An 18024-nucleotide genomic window follows, 5' to 3' on the forward strand; every position below is an offset into this window, starting at 1 on the left:
CCCCACCCTCCTGTGTGGCCTTTTCTCCCATTGTTTGGGGGAGTCTGGGCTTACATTTTAAAGGGGGAAATGTCCCAGAAATAAAAGAATGAATTGTCTTCAAAAAAGGTACTTATGTTAGACCCTAGATGATAGACCATAGTAGTCTCTCTCTTCCCCCCATAAAACAACAAAACAAACAAAAAAAAAAAAAAAAAAAACCCTATTTTAAACTGGGTTTGAAAAAATCCTAAACTTAGGTGACCCAGAAATCCTAACTTCCTTTGAATGCCATTGTCAAAAAGACCCCTGTCTCCCTGTTCCTGTCTCTGAAGTATTTCCTTAAAGATAAACAGCTGCAAGATGTTAGATAAAGAAGGAAGCTAATTGCTTCTATGAACCCCACTTATACATAACCCTATATAAAATCCTGCATCCTCTTTTTCAGGGCCATATGCTTTGGTTTTCAATAAAATATTTATTTAAATTAAATCATCTCAGTTCCCATCTGTAAGTGGCACAACACTTAAATACTAATTAAAAGGTGGTGGGAGGAGGGGAGGAATACCAGCAACTTATTGATTGAATGATTTTGTTAAAGCTTTTTATTTTCAAAACATTGGATGGATATTTTTCAACATTGACCCTTGAAAAACCCTGTGTTCCAAATTTTCCCCTCCTTCCCCCTAACCCCTCCCCCAAATGGCAAGTAAGCCAATGTATATTATATATGGTAAAAAAAAAAAAAAAAAAAATACATACATATATATATATATATATGTAAACAAAATTATTTTACTGCACAAGAAAAATCTGATCAAAAAGGAAAAAAAAATGAGTAAGAAAACAAAATGCAAGCAAATAAGAACAAAGAGTGAAAATACTATGTTGTGTAACATTCAGTTACCGTAGTTCTTCCTCTGGGTGCAGATGGCTCTCCATACCAGATCATTGGAACTGGCCTCAATCATCTCATTGTTGAAGAGGGCCACGTCCATCAGAATTGATCATCATTTAATATTGTTGTTGCCGTGTACAATGATCTCCTGGATCTGCTCATTTTAATGAGGGAAAGGAAAGGGGGAACCCCATTTCTGGGCGCATAGATAATCCCATGAGGCGCAGTGTCCCCTGTAAATGAATTTACAGGCCCGAAAACCTAGATTGATAAATAAAATATTTGTTGTAGAAATTTGGAAGTAAAGCTCAGTTAGAAAGACGCCAGGGCCAAAGGTGGCCGCTGGGCGGGCAGGAACCCTTACATGGCTGGAAGGATACCATGTGTTGGCGGGGAGGGCTCCTGCAATGAGGGTGTTCCGGCTCATTTCTTTTATACCCAAAAGATGATGGGCGGTACCCCTAAGTTCTCGGTGGGCTTTTCAGTTAACTCAGATCAGATGAGGGCTGGGGGAAGCTGAGCTGAGAGTAGGGCTGATAGTGGGGCTGGGCACTTTGAATATCTGTGCCAGGATTTGTGAATCAAGGTCAGCCATGGGTTGGGCAATTAGAAAGGAATCCTAAAGGGACCCCAACCCTCATCAATTTCACTTAGCAGCAGTTTAACAGGCCTCTCTGAAATCCTCTTGCTGATTTTTTTTAATAGAACAATAATATCCCATAACATTCATATACCATAACTTATTCAGCCATTCTCCAATTAATGGGCCTCCACTCAGTTTCCAGTTTCTAGCCACTACAAAAAGGGCTGCCACAAGCATTTTTGTACATGTGGGTCCCTTTCCCTCCTTTAAGATCTCTTTGGGATATTGGACCAGTAGAAATACTGATGGATCAAAGGGTATGGACAATTTGATAACTAACACCTGCAATTTTTTTTAGCTATAACTCTAGTTGTTATTATAAAGTCTGAAGTCACAAATAAGTTATAATTTAAGGCTACCTACTTATAGGCCATAAAATTAGCAAATAAGCAAAAAAAAACAAAAAACAAAAAAAAACCATGAAGCTCTGATCTAACTTTGTATAAATCTATCTCCTTTCCCACAACCCCTTACTAATCCCATCTGGAATTTAGCCTGCTGTTGTCAGTTTAATAAGCTTTTTACCCACTTAACTTGGAGACTGGATCTTCAAGTTCTTTAATCATACCTGTGACACTGATCTGGGGACCCCCAAATGTTGTTGGGGTGCTTTATCCCTCAAAACCACCCCCCTTTCTCCTCACCTTTCACTGTTAGCTTTGGGAACAGCAATTAAATCAATACTACCATCCCAGGAAAGATTTGCAACTAATTGCCCTAAATTTCTACTCACTATCTGGTGGTCTACCCCAATCTTACACACCTTTCTCCAGGCACCAATCTTCTCTGAGGGAAGGGACTACTTCCTTTTTAATTTGAATACTCAGTTTAACCTTGTGTTGGGTAGGAAATATTAAACAATTAATTTTCATTAATTCATTCATATTTGCAGCTTGGTGGTGTGCAATGGATAGAGTACCATACCTAGAGTCTGAAAGACGTCCTGAGTTCCAAAGTGACCTCAGACACTTACTAGCTATGTGACCCTGGGTAAGTCACTTAATCCTGTTTGCCTCAGTTTCCTCATGTATAAAATGAGTTGGAGAAGGAAATGGTACAACATTCCTTAGGTTGTATGGCAAACCACTCTAGCATCTTTGGGGTATATGGGGTATTCAAAGAGGAATAGCACCGGGGCAGCTAGGTGGCGCAGTGGATAGAGCACCACCCCTGAAGTCAGGAGGACCCCAGTTCAAATCTGGTCTCAGACACTTAACACTTCCTAGCTGTGTGACCCTGGGCAAGTCACTTAACCCCACCCTCAGGGAAAAAAAAAAAGAGGAATAGCACCTCTGATGTCAGGGCTTGCCAAGCCCTTTTTAGGCTGCTTATCCATCTTTGGTATCCACCTGGCACTCAACTCTCACTTGTGACTCCAAGAAAGCTATAGCATGCACAATGGCTAATGTTGGGAAACCATTCCAACTGATAATTTAAAACAGGTCGAGGGTAACCAACAGATCTCAAGACCATCAACAAATTAGGGGGACATTTACCCCAAGGATGTGAAAATTTCCTCTGGTAGAATGGGCAATTAAGAACAATTTGCTCATGAAGGCAGCTGAAGTAAACACTGAAGAGTAGAGTCTGATACCAAGGTCATCCAGTGAAAACCAGATCATCACCAGTTGTCCTAACTTTTTGTCTAGCCACTGGATTTTGATGCCTCTTGAAGAGTGAGGCTGACAACTTTGCACAGCTCTGCCTCACTTAAATCCAATTCACACATAAATCAACAAATAAAATCCCCAAGCTGTCATCAGGCCTTTTTGAAAACAAAGGACAAACAGCAGGCATTCATTCAAACTATCAGGAAAAGTTACTCTCACAACTGAAAAGCCTTGGCTAAATTTTAATGGCATGGGTTGAAAGAAATAAAGTCATTGAGGATGAAGCAGAAGGCAATTTGACATAACTAATTATACAAAACAGGGTTTATACAAAAGGAAAAAAGACTGTAAGTAAATTAGTCAATTGATGACATTTAAATAGATTTATATATTTTAATTTTAAAAAATACATAATTTTACTAATACATCTTTTGAAAGAAACAAAATTTCAAAATAAAATGAATGATTATTTCACATTTATTTCTTGTGAGGATTCCTGGTTCAGCATTAATCAGATTTTAATAAGACTCAATGATTTTCATGTTACAGTCCATCATTTGCTTTTTCACAACTAAAATAAAAGATAGTATTTCTTAGTAGAATTTAAAACAAACTTTATCAGGAAGGAACCATATGTTACAACAAAATATGACAAATTCACTTCTTTTTTATTTTTTCTTTTCCTACCTCCTGTTCTAACCAAACCTTCAAAGAAAAAAAAATTCATTTTACTCCTCACAACTTTGGCTCAATTTCAAGGGAAAAAAAAAAAAAACAAAAACAAATTTAAGTTAAAAAAATTGAAAATTCAGAAGAAATAGAGAATTATCTTAATATATACATATATATATACATATATATGTATATATATATATATATAACACTCAAATTAACAGAATGACAGAGATCTTTAATAATCTAATTTCTTTTTTCCAATAGTATTTTTCCAAATACATATAGTCTTCAATATTCCTATAAGACTTTGTGTTCCAAACCCTTCTCCATCCCTCCCTTACTTCCCCCCTCCCCAAGACAATAAGTACTTTGATAAAATTAAATATGTGAAATCCTTTAAAACATTTCCATATTTGTTATGCTGAACAAGAAAAATCAGACCAAAAGAGAAAAAAAAATATGAGAAAGAAAAAACAAAGGTAAAAATACTTTGCTTCAATAGGTATGCAATCTCCATAGTTCTCTCTCCAGATGTATTTGGCATTTTCCATCCCAAGTCTATTGGATTGCTTTGAATCACCACATTGTTGAGAAGAGCCAAATCCATCGCATTGATCATCACATAATCTTGCTGTTACTGTGTACAATGTTCTCCTGGTTCTGCTCATCTCACTCAGCATCAGTTCATATAAATCCTTTCAGGCTTTTCTGAAATCAGCCTGCTCAGAGGATTCTAGGAAGATGGCAGAGTAGGTTGGTAAATTTCCCCCACAAACAGAACATATTTGTGCCTCTGGGTGAACATAGACTGGTGAAAACTCAAGAAGACTTGGTGCAGAACAGAACTCCTCCTGGTACAACCAAAGAAGATCTGAAGAAAGACCTGGGGCTGGGATTAATCTGTTTGAATTGCAAACCTCTAGGCTAGCTCCTCAGAAACACCTAGTGGGACCCCTAGGATGAGCTGGGTGTGGCTGAAAGCTCAGCAGAAACCACCAGACTTTCACCTCTCAGACTACTGTGGAGTCAGATACCAAAATCTGGGCCAGCTGTGTTTCAGGGAAGTGGCCCTGGGTGAGAAGGAACCAGCACATCTCTTGAGTGCAGAAGCAGTGGGGCAAAGACACCACTGCCTTCAGGCACTTATAGGAGTGGGGAGCTTTTGGTTTGGGGTTCCAGGTAAAGGGAAGAGCTGAAATGAAGCCAGAGGCACCATCTCTTCAGCCCATGATGAGAGGTGCTTACACTAATACTTCTCATTTAAAAAAAAAATGAATTGGTAAAGAAGAAAGAACCCTATCATAGAAACTTACTATGGGAATAGAGAAGACCAGGGTTCATCTTCAGAGGACAGTGAAGTAAAAAAAAAAAAGCTTCTCCTACCCCAAAGAGTAACATTAAATGGCTCCTTGGCCAGAGAGAATGTATAGAAGAACTCAAAAAAGAATTTAAAAATCAAATGAGATACATTGAGGAAAAAATTAAAATCATTCAAGAAAAACAAGAAGTTTATGAAAAAAAGTTAACCAACTAAAAAAACAACAGTTTTAAAGACAAAAATAACTCTTTGAACATTAGAATTGGGCAAGGGGAAGCCATCAAAGCTAAAAGAGATCAAGAAATAACAAAACAGAATATAAAGAATTAAAAAAATAGACCAGAATATAAAACATCTTATAAGAAAAACAATAGATCTGGGGAAAAAAATCAAGAAAAGAAAAAATAAGAATAATTGTACTATGAAAGTTATGACCAAAAAAAAGAACCTTGACACAATAATGCAAGAAATAATCCAAGAAAATTGTCCTGGGGATATAGAACATGAAGGGAAAGTAGAAATAGAAAAATCTACCAATCACCACCTCAAAGATACTCTTTGGGGAAAACACATAGGAATATTATTGCCAAATTTTGAAAACCCTTGATCAAAGAGAAAATTTTGTAAGAAACAAGAAGACAATTCAAAAATGCTAAAGCTATAATTAGAATTGTACAGGACTTATCAGTAGCTACAATAAAAGAATGCTGGTTTTGGAATCATATATACCAGCAATCAAAAGAACTAGACCTGGAGTCAAAAATATCAAATACAGCAAAATTATCATAATATTGAATGGAAAAAGAATGAACATTTAATGAACTTGCAGATTTTCAGGAATTTCTTTCTAACAAAACCAAACTTAATAGAAAATTTAACATATAAGAACCAATATCAAAGATCATTTTTGAAGACATATATGGATAAATTGTTTTATGTTTTGTACATGGAAATGTATGCCTTATGATTAGAATTGATATCAGCAATGGGTGGCTCGAAAGAATATTCAACTCAAAAGAGTTGAATATGATCTGGCTATAAAAAGCAAAACCCCTAGAAAAAAGGTAAAAACTATAATTATGTTAATCAAATTAGCTGTAGAGGAAAAATAGACACAGAAGCAGTAGAAAGAGGAGAAGGGCTCGTAATTCTGCAAACCTACTGACATAGAGAATGGGTTAAATAGGCATTGAAAGGAATAGCACTTCCAAAATCTATAAAGAAGTAAGGGGGGAGAGATGGATGGATAGGGAAGCAAAGGGTGAGGGGAAAAGATGAGGGAGAAAGTTAATGAATAGGGGAGGTTAAGTAATAGCAAGGCAAGTTAAGGTACAGAATTAAAGCAGAAGAGTTAACAAGGATAGAAAAGAGATATATGCAAACATTACAGCAAGGATCAAGGGTAGAATTTATTAGAAAAAAAAAAAAAGTACAGCTGTAGGGATTATTGACCTTAGACAAAATCAAACTTAAAGATTTGATGAAAAGAGAAATCTACCCTATATATCAGCCATACTAATATTGTTTTAGATCCATGTTTAAATATGGGTAAATGCATGTGTATATATGTGCGTGTGTGAGAGTATATGTAGATATATATGCATGTTGCTTTATGTGTGTGTTTATAGATATATAGATAAATGAGTGGGTCTGTGGGTGAGTGTGAATATATATGTGTGTGTATGTGTGTGTATGGGTTGTGTATGTATGTGTGTTATACACTTGTATATATGTATATGTATGTATGTGTATATAACTTATATCTGTGCTTAATTATAGCTTGCTTGGGGGAAGTAGGGAGGATGAAAGGGGAAAAAAAAATAATTATCAGCAGAGAACAACAGAACAACCTACAAGGTAGTAAAGAAAAGATGGACACTCATGAATATAATTTCTTCTACTATTATATATTCTTTCCTGAAATGGACATTTATTATAGATTTTGAAACCTCCTTGATGTTCTACTGGGCACACGACAATGTTCTGCTTCATTTTGTTTTATTTTCCTTTTTTCCCCCTAATCTGTTTTTTTCTAAAAGTAAAGTAAATTTTTTTAAAAAATGAAATCAGCTTGCTTATTTTAATAATCTAATTTCAGGGGGGAAATTAAAATAGTTGTAAATCAAAGGGACAAAAAAAGAGAAGAAAAAAACAAATCTTGGTCCAGAGAATTTTATCCAACTTTTAAAGGACACATTGATATCTTCTCGTTGTCCATTTGGTCCATGGAGTTTTGCTTGGCAAAGATATTGGAGTGGTTTGCCATTTCCAGCTCATTTTACATATGAGGAAACTGGGACAGACAATCACCCAGCTAGTAAATATCTGAGGCTAGATGTGAAATCAAGGAGATGAGTGTTTCTGGCCCCATATCTGGTACTCTAATCACTGTGCTCCTTCTATAGCTGTTCAGCCACATCTGACAATTCATGACCCATTGGGGGTTTTCTTGACAGAGTCACTAGAGTGCATTGGCATTTCCTTTTCCATCTCACTGTAAGGATAAGAAAACTGAGGCAAACAGGGAGTTCAGGTCATCCAGCAAATAAGTGTCTGAGGATTTGAACTTATAAAGATGAATCTTCTTGACTTTAGTCCTGATATTCTATCTAATATGCCACTTAGTGGATAGCCTTATCCCTCCTAAGTCTTTACAAATTGGAGGTGGGAAGTGAGAAAGAGAATTAGATGAAAAGAAACAGTGGAAACAGAATACTGACTAAAATGTCAGATTTTAAAATGTTTATTTGGAATAGGGGATTGTTTTGCTTTGAGATAGTCTCTCTCTAGCCCAGGCTAGAAGTCCAGGAGATATCCATGGACCCAATCTCACTGCTGATCTCCACACAGAAGTTTTGACTTGCTCTTTTCCCAACCTGGGCATACTCATCCTTCCTTACCTCTATGCCCAACCATCCACTGGAAGTTCATTGTATTGGTGCCACACAGTGTAGATAGTCAAACAGTTTTATCCCCACTGCAGCTTAGAACTCCTGAACTCAAGCAATCCACTTAGTCTCAACCTCCCCAGAAACAGGCACTGCAGGTGAGCAAGTTTTTTTTTTTCTCTTTTTAATTTTTTGACATAAGGATAGCATATAAGAGGAGAGTGGCTACAGTGGGAAATTAAATTATGTGAAAGTAAAAGGAAGCTGTAAAAATTGTTATCAAATCAAAAACATCTAAATCTATAACTATTTTTTTTTAAAGATTATAATATATTCTTTGGAAACATTCAGCCTATGAAAGCCCTCTGTGGTTCCTCCCATCCTGGGGGCCCGCAACTATTGAAGATGGTCCAGAAAAACTTGAGCTTTAGTTCAGTCCTTGAGGAGCAGAGATTGCTAGATAGGCAAGGTCTGCTCCAGGATTATTTTGAAGTCAGGGGAATTCTGTCAAGGAAATTCATTTCACTTCACATTCAATAATTAGGTCTCCACATTTTTTTTTGGTTTTTAGGGGAGGGGAAGACCTTCTCCAGTAACCTTCTACCTCATTCAGGGCCTAATGACATCCTTGAATACTATAGGTATTTATGGTCCAGCCATCCAGCATTAGAACATTTACTGTATAGCCACATAGGACCTTACAGAGGGAAATCCTTGGTGAGTAAATAACATCAGACCCGTCTCTCTTAAATATATTATGTGGCTTGTCCTTTAAAACAAAGTCATAATGTCAGTTGCTGTAGAAGACCGAAGGTATTGGGGAACTCTGAGAAAAGTATACTGGAAGTAAAGATATTTACAGCAGGATGTTTACTCAGTATGATTGATGAGATAATGGTTCTCTAGTTCATTATACTAAGTACTAAGTATATATGAACAAGAGAATCATCATCTCATCAATCACACTGAGTTAACACCTTGTTGTAAGTATCTTTGTTTCCAGTATACTTCTCCAGAGTTCCAGCCCTCTACAAGCTGAAATGTTGGTAGAGGTCTCTCTGTTTTGAAAAGGTAAACTTGGGCCTTCTTTCCACTCTTTTTTCACTTCAATGGTCAAGAACTTTACTCATTGTAGATGCTGTTCCAACAGTGTTAAGCCACTTTTTTTTTTTAAATCAAATTACTGTTATTTATTGTTATCAAATCAAAATATTTAAACCTTTAACTTCTTTACTTCATTTTTTTGGTACAACCACTATAGATCTCCTCAAATGAGACCTGTAGGTGGTGGGCAATAGGGGATCCTGTTTTCAGTGGCCATGTTCCTGGGTGAGAGGGGCTCAGCCAGAGTTCATATTCGTAAAGTCACCCATGCCCATGGGGAAGGCAGAAAATGAGTCATCAGTATCCATGCCTTAAGTCCCCTTTTGTTAACCAAAAAGGGTGTCAAAGGGCGATTGTGGCCATCCAAGAACTCAGCAAACACAGCATAAGGGTTCTCATGGAAAGGGTAGCTAAAGGAGTCACTATTAGGACTAGTACTACTACTGGTAGGGCCACCAACCTTCAGTCCTTGTTCCCCATTGCTGTTGAAGATATCCCTCTTACATGAGTTATTGAGCATGTTGCAGGCCTGGGAGATCTCCTTGTACTTTTCTTCAGGGTGCCAGGCTTCTTGTTCTTGTCTGAGTAGTAGCTTAGGGTTTGCCAGTGGTAGGCTCACTTGATTTCTTCCACTGAGGTGCCCAGGGCCTGGACCCTACCTGGCCACCATCCCTACAGCTGCCTCCTGTAACTATCAATTATTATCAATCATTGAACACTATGTTTAAAAGATTACCAGGCCACAGTAACTTAATCTAGATGCAGAATAGCTTATATCCAAAGAGATAAGTGCCAGGAAAAAAAACACATCTCTCCACTATTATTCTATTACTATTCTCTGGGATATACATATCTTTCTAGATATCTGGCCATTCATGTATCTATGTCACTTGGAAGGACAATAGTCTTGGGAAACAAGGAGTAATTTATACGCATGAGGTACATACACACACACACACACACACACACACACAAACACAAACCACTGTAATTTTGTCCTTCTATCTTCCCTGTCTGCTGAATTGAACTCCCTCAACCCAATTCAAATATAAAATATGAAATTATAGAGGGAAACTGAATATTATAATATTCAAGAAAATGAGTGTTAGACAACTTGTGTTCATAGTGTTATTATGAGGAAAGTGACTTGTAGCCCTCAGCTACGTAGAAATATAATTTATTGTTATTATCTGTCAGCAGATGGCTGTTCAAACTACATATTTTTTCAAGGAGGAAGGATACAAATGTTGTAACAAAAAATAACAAGAGAATTCACAAGGCTGGGCTTGATGTGCATGCCTCTAGTCCCTAATGCTGAGAAGACTGAAGACTGAAGATCTCTTAACTATGGGAGTTCTAAGCTGCAGTAAACTTAAAAGTAGGGTCTAAGCAGTTTATGGGTGTAAAACTTCAGAGAGAAAGAGAAGGAAAGAAGGCAAAAAGGCAGACAGAAGGAAGGAAGGAAGGAAGGAAGGAAGGAGGGAAGGAAGGAAGGAAGGAAGGAAGGAAGGAAGGAGGGAAGGAAGGAAGGAAGGAGGGAAGGAAGGAAGGAGGGAGGGAAGGAAGGAAGGAGGGAAGGAAGGAAGGAGGGAGGGAAGGAAGGAAGGAAGAAAGGAAGGAAGGAAGGAAGGAAGAAAGGAAGGAAGGAAGGAAGGAAGGAAGGAAGGAAGGAAGGAAGAAAGGAAGGAAGGAAGGAAGGAAGGAAGGAAGGAAGGAAGGAAGGAAGGAAGGAAGAAAGGAAGGAAGGAAGAAAGGAAGGAAGGAAGGAAGGAAGGAAGGAAGGAAGAAAGGAAGGAAGGAAGAAAGGAAGGAAGGAAGGAAGGAAGGAAGGAAGGAAGAAAGGAAGGAAGGAAGGAAGGGAGGGAAGAAAGGAAGGAGGGAAGGGGGAAGGAAGGAAGGAGGGAAGGGAGGAAGGAGGGAAGGGAGGAAGGAGGGAGGGAAGGAAGGAAGGAAGGAAGGAGGGGAAAAGGGAAGGAAGGAAGGAGGGGAAGAGAGGGAGGGAGGGAGGAAATATTGTTTGTGTACAAATTGTTCTCTTAGTTCTATTTCTTTTTCATCAGTTTTTCTTAGTCAATAAGCATTTAAGTGCTTTATAAAGTGCCTACTAAGTGCCAGGCATTTTGCTAAGCCCTGGGAATATAGAGAAAGGCAAAAAGAAAAAAAAAATTTTTATTGTCCATAAGGAGACAAAAACAAGCAAATGTGTACTAGCAATCTATTTACAGGATAAAAAGGAAATAGTTAACAAAAAGGGAAGGCAATAGTATTAAGAAGAATTGGGAAAAGCTTCCTATAGAAAGTGGGATTTAAGCACTAGCCTTGAAGTCAGGAGGACCTGAGTTCAAATTAGGTCTAAGACATTTAACACTTCCTAGCTGTGTGACCCTGGGCAAGTCACTTAATCCCAATTGCCTCAGGAAAAAAAAAAAAAGAAAAAAGAAAATGGGATTAAAACTGAACCTTGAAGGAAGCCAGAGAAGCCAGGAGATTAAGATGAGAAGGGAAAGTTTTCTAAATATGTGGGACAACCAATGAAAATGTCCCAAATACTCAAAACTCTTGAGTATCTTACTCCAAGAACAGAAAAAGGCCAGGGTCATTGGATGGAAGAGAATGTTGGAAGGAATAAATGTCAGATGTTAGAATAATGGAAAGGTAGGGGTGGGGATATATTATGAGGGGCTTTGGATACCAAAAAAAGACTTTGATATTTGATCCTGAGAATAATAGAGTGACTACTGAAGTTGATGATTGGGGGAGATTGGTCTTGTGTTTTAGAAAAATCACCTTGGTGGTTGAATGGAAGATGGACTAGAATGGAAAGACAATCATCCAGACATGAGGAAATGAGGATAATGGCAGTTTCCGAGGAAAGAAGAGAGGCAATATATTCAAGAGATGTTAAAAAGATAAAATATAGACTTTATCTATAGGCCTTTGCAACAGATTGGATGGGATGGGAGGAGAGCTTGAGACATAGTAAGATATAGAGAATGGCATCTAGATTGTGAACTTGAGGGACTAGGAAGATGTTTTCGTCTACAATAATAGGTAAGGTTAAATAGGGGGGTGGCAAATATAATGAGTTCAATTCTGGGCATGTTTTATTTGTCTATTGAGCCTCTTATTTGAGGCATCTGAAAAATAAGTAGAGATAAGACTAGAGGTCAGCAAGAAGGCTGGAGATTTAAGAATTATCAGCATAGAAATAATAATTAAAGCCACAGGAACTGATGAGATCACTAAGTAACAGAGGGAGAAGAGATGAGGAACACCTATGGCTATTGGGAGTGATCTGGAAGATGATCCAACCAAGGCAACTAAGAAGCAGGGATCAAATAGAAGAAGAACCATGAGAGAATAGCATCCTAAAAAACCTAGATATAAGAGACTATTAAGGAAAAGAGGGTGATTCATAGAGTCAGAAGCTGGAGAGGTTAAAAAAAAAAGATGCAGGTAGAGAAAAAGCCATTGGATTTGGCAATTAAGAGTCTACTGGTAACTTTGAAGAAAGCAGTGCTGGATGAATGATGAGATTTGAAGCCCGATTGCAGAGTTAAAAAGAGAATAAGAGGAAAGGAAGTGGAGACTGTAGACAGCTTTCTAAAGGAATTGAGTCTGTAAGTCTTGAGAATAAATCCCCAAAGCTGAAATAGTTTTAGAATTTATTATGTTGTTTAGTAGAGAAGAGTAAGCAAGAAAGAAGGTGTGACTTCCTCTCATCTAGACTCTGGAAGGTTTACATTATATAGGATTTAGGCAAGGGTACTTGTACATAAACCACATGAATACAGTTAAGCAAAGTTGCCAGTAACTTGAAAGCTAGATAGATTGAGATGAATATCAGTAAATATAAATATTAAATAAAAATGTTAGTGAAACCAAAACACAAGCTTGCATGGACCCAAAGTAAGGCTTGGGTAAATAGATCCAAAGCATAAATATTTTAGATAGATCTAGGACCAATGGGAACCCAAAGTTCCTTGTGACCATCTCCGGCATTTCTGGAAAGTTCTAAGGGCAGGTTCTTTTTGGGTTCAAAAAACTTTAGTCATATAAAGTTAGATTTAAATAGTATAATAATATTTTTAACAATATACTAAAGTATTCTCCATAGATTATAAAAGATATTATAGGATGTTAGCTAGTAGAGATAGATAAATCAAGTGAGGATTTGGTTTTTAGTTTTGGGTGAGGTTTATTTGAAGATAAGGGAGACACAGCCAGGGTTGTAAGCAGTAGGAAAGTACCTAGGAAAATATTAAGATAAATAAAAGAGTGAGGGTAAGAGAAGGAAGAGACAAGATGGCATGAGAACATTAATGTGCAGGTAGAGGGGTCTGCTGTAGTGAAAAGGACCTCTTCTTCCTGTGAGATGTAGATAGTTGCAGAAGGCATTTAGGTGATACGAGATGAGGAGATTAGAAGAAGGAACACTCTGCAAAAGGCTGAATAGGATAGTGAGTTAATTAGGGAGGTGTAAGAGTATTGCCAAGCAATAGTATGGGCCCAGTTGAGGTTATGTAACATAAATTTGTGGGTAACTAGATGATAGAGTGGATAGAGCACTCATCTTCCTGAGTTCAAATCTGGTTTCAGACACTTACTAGTTTTGTGTCCCTGTACAAGTTATTTAACCAAATGACCTGGAGAAGTAAATGGCAAACCAGTTTAGAATTTTTTAAAACTCCTCATGGGGTCATGAAGAGTCATACAGGACTGAAATTACTGAACAACATAAACATACAATGCAAATGCATTGGACTCAGAAATATTTCATTATTTTCAACACTTTCATTCAACAGCATAGACATAGGAGCAAAGGTGGGAGTGATCTAAAGTTAAAATTCTGCAAAGCACAATGATGATATGATAAGAAGGCAAGGGACTCAGGAGAAGAAGATAATGTAATTCTGAGCTGGTTCAACAAGAGGTTAAGATGGGAAAGCAGGAGAGAATGGCTAGTCCTGTAAGGAAACTGAGAGTTCAGAAGATTGGAGGTCACTGTGGATGAAGAGTAGGATTTCATGTTAGAAGACCAGAGAGATAGGCAGAAAGCTTACATGATTAGAAAGAAAAATTTCAGACTTCATGGACATGGAGGTAGCTTCATGGAGCTTGTGGTGATTATAAGATCCACTTTGTGTATAGCTGAGATGGCATAGAAGAATAGGTCAGGGGGAAGGAGTAGGCTGAAGAAGAGGAAGATTTTATATATATATACATATTGAGGTCCTCTAATATAAGGCAGAAACTAAGGAGAGAAAGGCTGAATCAAGCTAAGAACTTACTGAAGAAGGAAGAGGAATGACCTGGCAGTCTGTAGGTGGACAACAGGCTGCAGAATTTTTTTTGGGTGGTGGATATGAACTATATGGATCTCTGAGGAAGATTAGAGTTATGATTCAGTAGTTGGTTTGTATAATATCAGTGTTAATAACATAGTTTTTCTATTTCTGCTCATTTCACTCTGCATCAGTTCTTTCTGTCTCTTTGAAATCATCATTTCTTACTACACAATAGTACTCCTTTATATTTATATACCACAATTTGTTTAGGAATTCCCCAATTAATGGGCATCCTTTTGGTTTCCAGATTTTTGTCTTCAGAAAAAGAAACAATTATCTGTTTAAATCTTGTTCTTTCTCTGGAAGGGGGTTTTAAGTTGACTATTTCCAAAAACCTCAAGACAAGACTCTATAAACTGCTGAGCTTCTCATTAAAGGAACTGCAGGAATCAACTTTTCTAATATGGCAGAACAACATCCCATTGGTCCAGTTAAATGTGGAATAATTCTGCAGATTGGCTGTGTACTCCCAGAGGCCCTGAAAAGCAATATAAATTCAATCCACATACTCACAAGGGGGTGGGGATAGGGAGGATGGGGTGAGGGTTATTATTAATGGGCAGTTTCCTCTAATCCTGTAATATATTTTCTTTCCTTTTAGGATACCTATTCACTTTATTTGACCTCTAGTTTTTGTAGGTAGGTAGAAGTCTCCCTAGACTTTCTAGAAACCCAAGCTGAGAAGTTTCCCAGTGGCAGGTATGAAACAGTGAGTAATCAAACCCCACCAATTAGGAAAGTCTATGGACTTTAAGCCAGTGGTTTAAGGCTATACTTATAAATGTTTAACAACTGGTTGTCTGGAATTTTTATGTCATTATTAACATTTTTCCATCACTTTTTTTTTCTTTTCTTTTTCTGAGGCTGGGGTTAAGTGACTTGCCCAGGGTCACACAGCTAGGAAGTGTTAAGTGTCTGAGACCAGATTTGAACTCGGGTCCTCCTGAATTCAAGGCTGGTGCTCTATCCACTGCACCACCTAGCTGCCCCTTTCCATCACTTTTTAAAGTCTAGACTAACACCAAAACAAAACAAAAAAAAAAAAAAATCAAGCCCTAGTTTATAATATTTGCTGATTTAAATGCTCACATTGGAAAAAATTAACAATCAGGTCTTGAATTGGTAGAAAGTGGCTCCTTTATATTCTTGTGTGGATTACACTTTATTTATGGGTTATTGTTTTTTAATTTCCTTAATCAGTTTCCAGAGACAGAGATGAACCTGTTTTATTAAGAAGGATCAACACAAGACTGACAATTTCCTGCCTTTGACTTCTCCCCAAATAAACTTGTTAAATCCAAAATTCTAGACTTAACTAGGATCTGAACAAAAAGCATCAGCAAGCACTCTCACTTGCTTATGCCATTCAATTCAGGCTAACATGACATTTGGAGAGAGGGGGTTTATCTGTAACAATACCTTCAAACTACTCCCTGTCATTTAGTGTGACCAGAACTCAAAAAAGACAACACGTGTAAGAAAAGAAAACACACATGAAATAACATTTCTTCTGGCTTGAGCACAGAACTCATGCTTTTCTGCCGAGACCATTTCCATATCTCTCCTCCTCTCCCCCCAAACTTCTCATTGTCAGCTATGGCCCAGAATCTAAACCGAGCTTCTGTAAAAATGATTCAATATTGAAAGTTTCTCCTTGAATAATTCTTTTTAAAAATATTATTTTTTTTATTGAAGCTTTTTATTTTCAAAACAAATGCAAGGATAATTTTTTTTTTTTTTTTTTTACCATTGACCCTTGCAAAAGCTTGTGTTCCAATTTCCCCCCCTCCTGCCTATCCCCTCTCCTAGATGGCAAGTAATTTAATATATGTTAATCATGATAAAAATATATGTAAATCCAATATAGGCATATGTATTTATACAATTACCTGGATAATTCTTTAATATTTTGTTTCCTTGTCACACTACTTTAAAACTATTCTCAGGATTTCTCCAGGGGAACATTAAAATTTAGTTCATGTCCAGGTATACTTTTTTTTTTTTTTTTTTAAAGGAAAAGGTCCCTCAGATGCCATTCAATCACTCAGACTAACCAGGCATTGAAAACAGCACACACTGGGGCAGCTAGGTGGCGCAGTGGATAGAGTACCAGCCCTGAATTCAGGAGGGCCCGAGTTCAAATCTGGTCTTAAACACTTAACACTTCCTAGCTGTGTGACCCTGGGCAAGTCACTTAACCCCAGCCTCAAAAAAAAAAAAAAAAAAAAAAAAGCATACACTTCATTTAACTTAAATATATATAAAATGAGAATTAGATAAGGAGTATCTAAATGAAATTGGATTTAATTGAGGTCTAGTGGCAAGTTCCGGGTACAGGGAGTCAAATAGAGCTCCCCTGCAGCTCCTTTGGTTTCAGTTCAAGGATACAGAGTTAAATGAGGTCTAGTAGCTGCGCAAGAGTCCCCTAAAACCTAGATTGATAAAAGATGTTTATTGTGGGGTTTGGAAGTAAGGTTAAAAGGTAGAAAGATACGAGGGCCAGGGCTGGCACCGGTGGGCATAATTCTACCCTTGACATGGCCGGCGTAAGGATGGCATGTTTGGGACTTCTGCAAAGAGTGGACTCCAGTTTTGCCCCTTTTATAATAGGGGACTTTTGATAATCTGAAGGGGCTTGTGGGTGGAGTCCTAGGTTGGCCTCTGGCTTGAGCTTTAGCCAGGGCTAGAATTTGAATAAAATTCAATGGTTTTTAGATAAGGAGAAAGCTGTTTGTGCTTGGGATGGGGGTTGGGAAACCTGAGCAGATCCTTAGAATGGGGATTGGGACAGCCCAAGTTGGCTCAGATCCTGTGGGGGCTGAGAGAGCCTGGATATCTCCCATTGGAATTCATGGGGGTTGGGAATCAGAAAAGAATCTTAACCCACATCATATATACAATGTATATGTATATACAATCCTTGCTAAAAGTCTTTGACAGCTTTCCATCTCACCCAGTATGTCATCTCTGGGTACAAGGACATTCTGACTGAGACCTGTGATCTGGATACTGACCTTCCGTATGCTGGAAAGATGTACACACAATCCTTCAGATTTAGAGTATGATCCTGGGTGGCACACCTTCCAGGGGAGACTGCTTAATGATGCTAGAGAGAATCCAACAATTCTCTCTTCTCAGCTGCCCTCAAGAAAAGTCATAGTGAATCATTTCTCCAGCTTAGGTCAGCATTGGGAAGGTCAGTGGACCTTGGGGAAAGTATTTGACCAGCAGAGGCTATGCATTAGGCCAAGAGATGGTACCAAAGGTATATATGGTACTGTGAGGACAACAGATGCTAACTTTATCACCCACTCTCTAGTTCCAGATCACGAGTCTCAGTCAGACTGACCTTGTACCCAAAGGTAGCATACTGGATTGGGTAGGAAGCTGTCAACACCTTTTGGCAAGTTAAAAAAAAAAATCAGAAAGGTGGCTCAGACCCCAAGAGTGGAGCAGTTTCATTTTCTAGTATAGTCTGAAACCTGCAAAGGATTAACTAGGACAGGAATCTTAGACTTAAGGGATTTGAACCAGGAGAACTTTCTTATTGGCAAATTGTTA

The 18024-nt window shown here is 37.9% G+C and overlaps 1 pseudogene; it reads right to left on the reverse strand.

Moving 5' to 3' along the window:
* Positions 1-8551: 8551 nt before the first annotated feature.
* On the reverse strand, positions 8552-10051 carry LOC141549362 (dnaJ homolog subfamily B member 1-like; annotated as a pseudogene).
* Positions 10052-18024: the final 7973 nt, after the last annotated feature.

This window comes from Sminthopsis crassicaudata, chromosome 1 (genome assembly GCF_048593235.1).
Source record: "Sminthopsis crassicaudata isolate SCR6 chromosome 1, ASM4859323v1, whole genome shotgun sequence".
In the NCBI taxonomy this organism is placed as follows: Eukaryota; Metazoa; Chordata; class Mammalia; order Dasyuromorphia; family Dasyuridae; genus Sminthopsis; species Sminthopsis crassicaudata.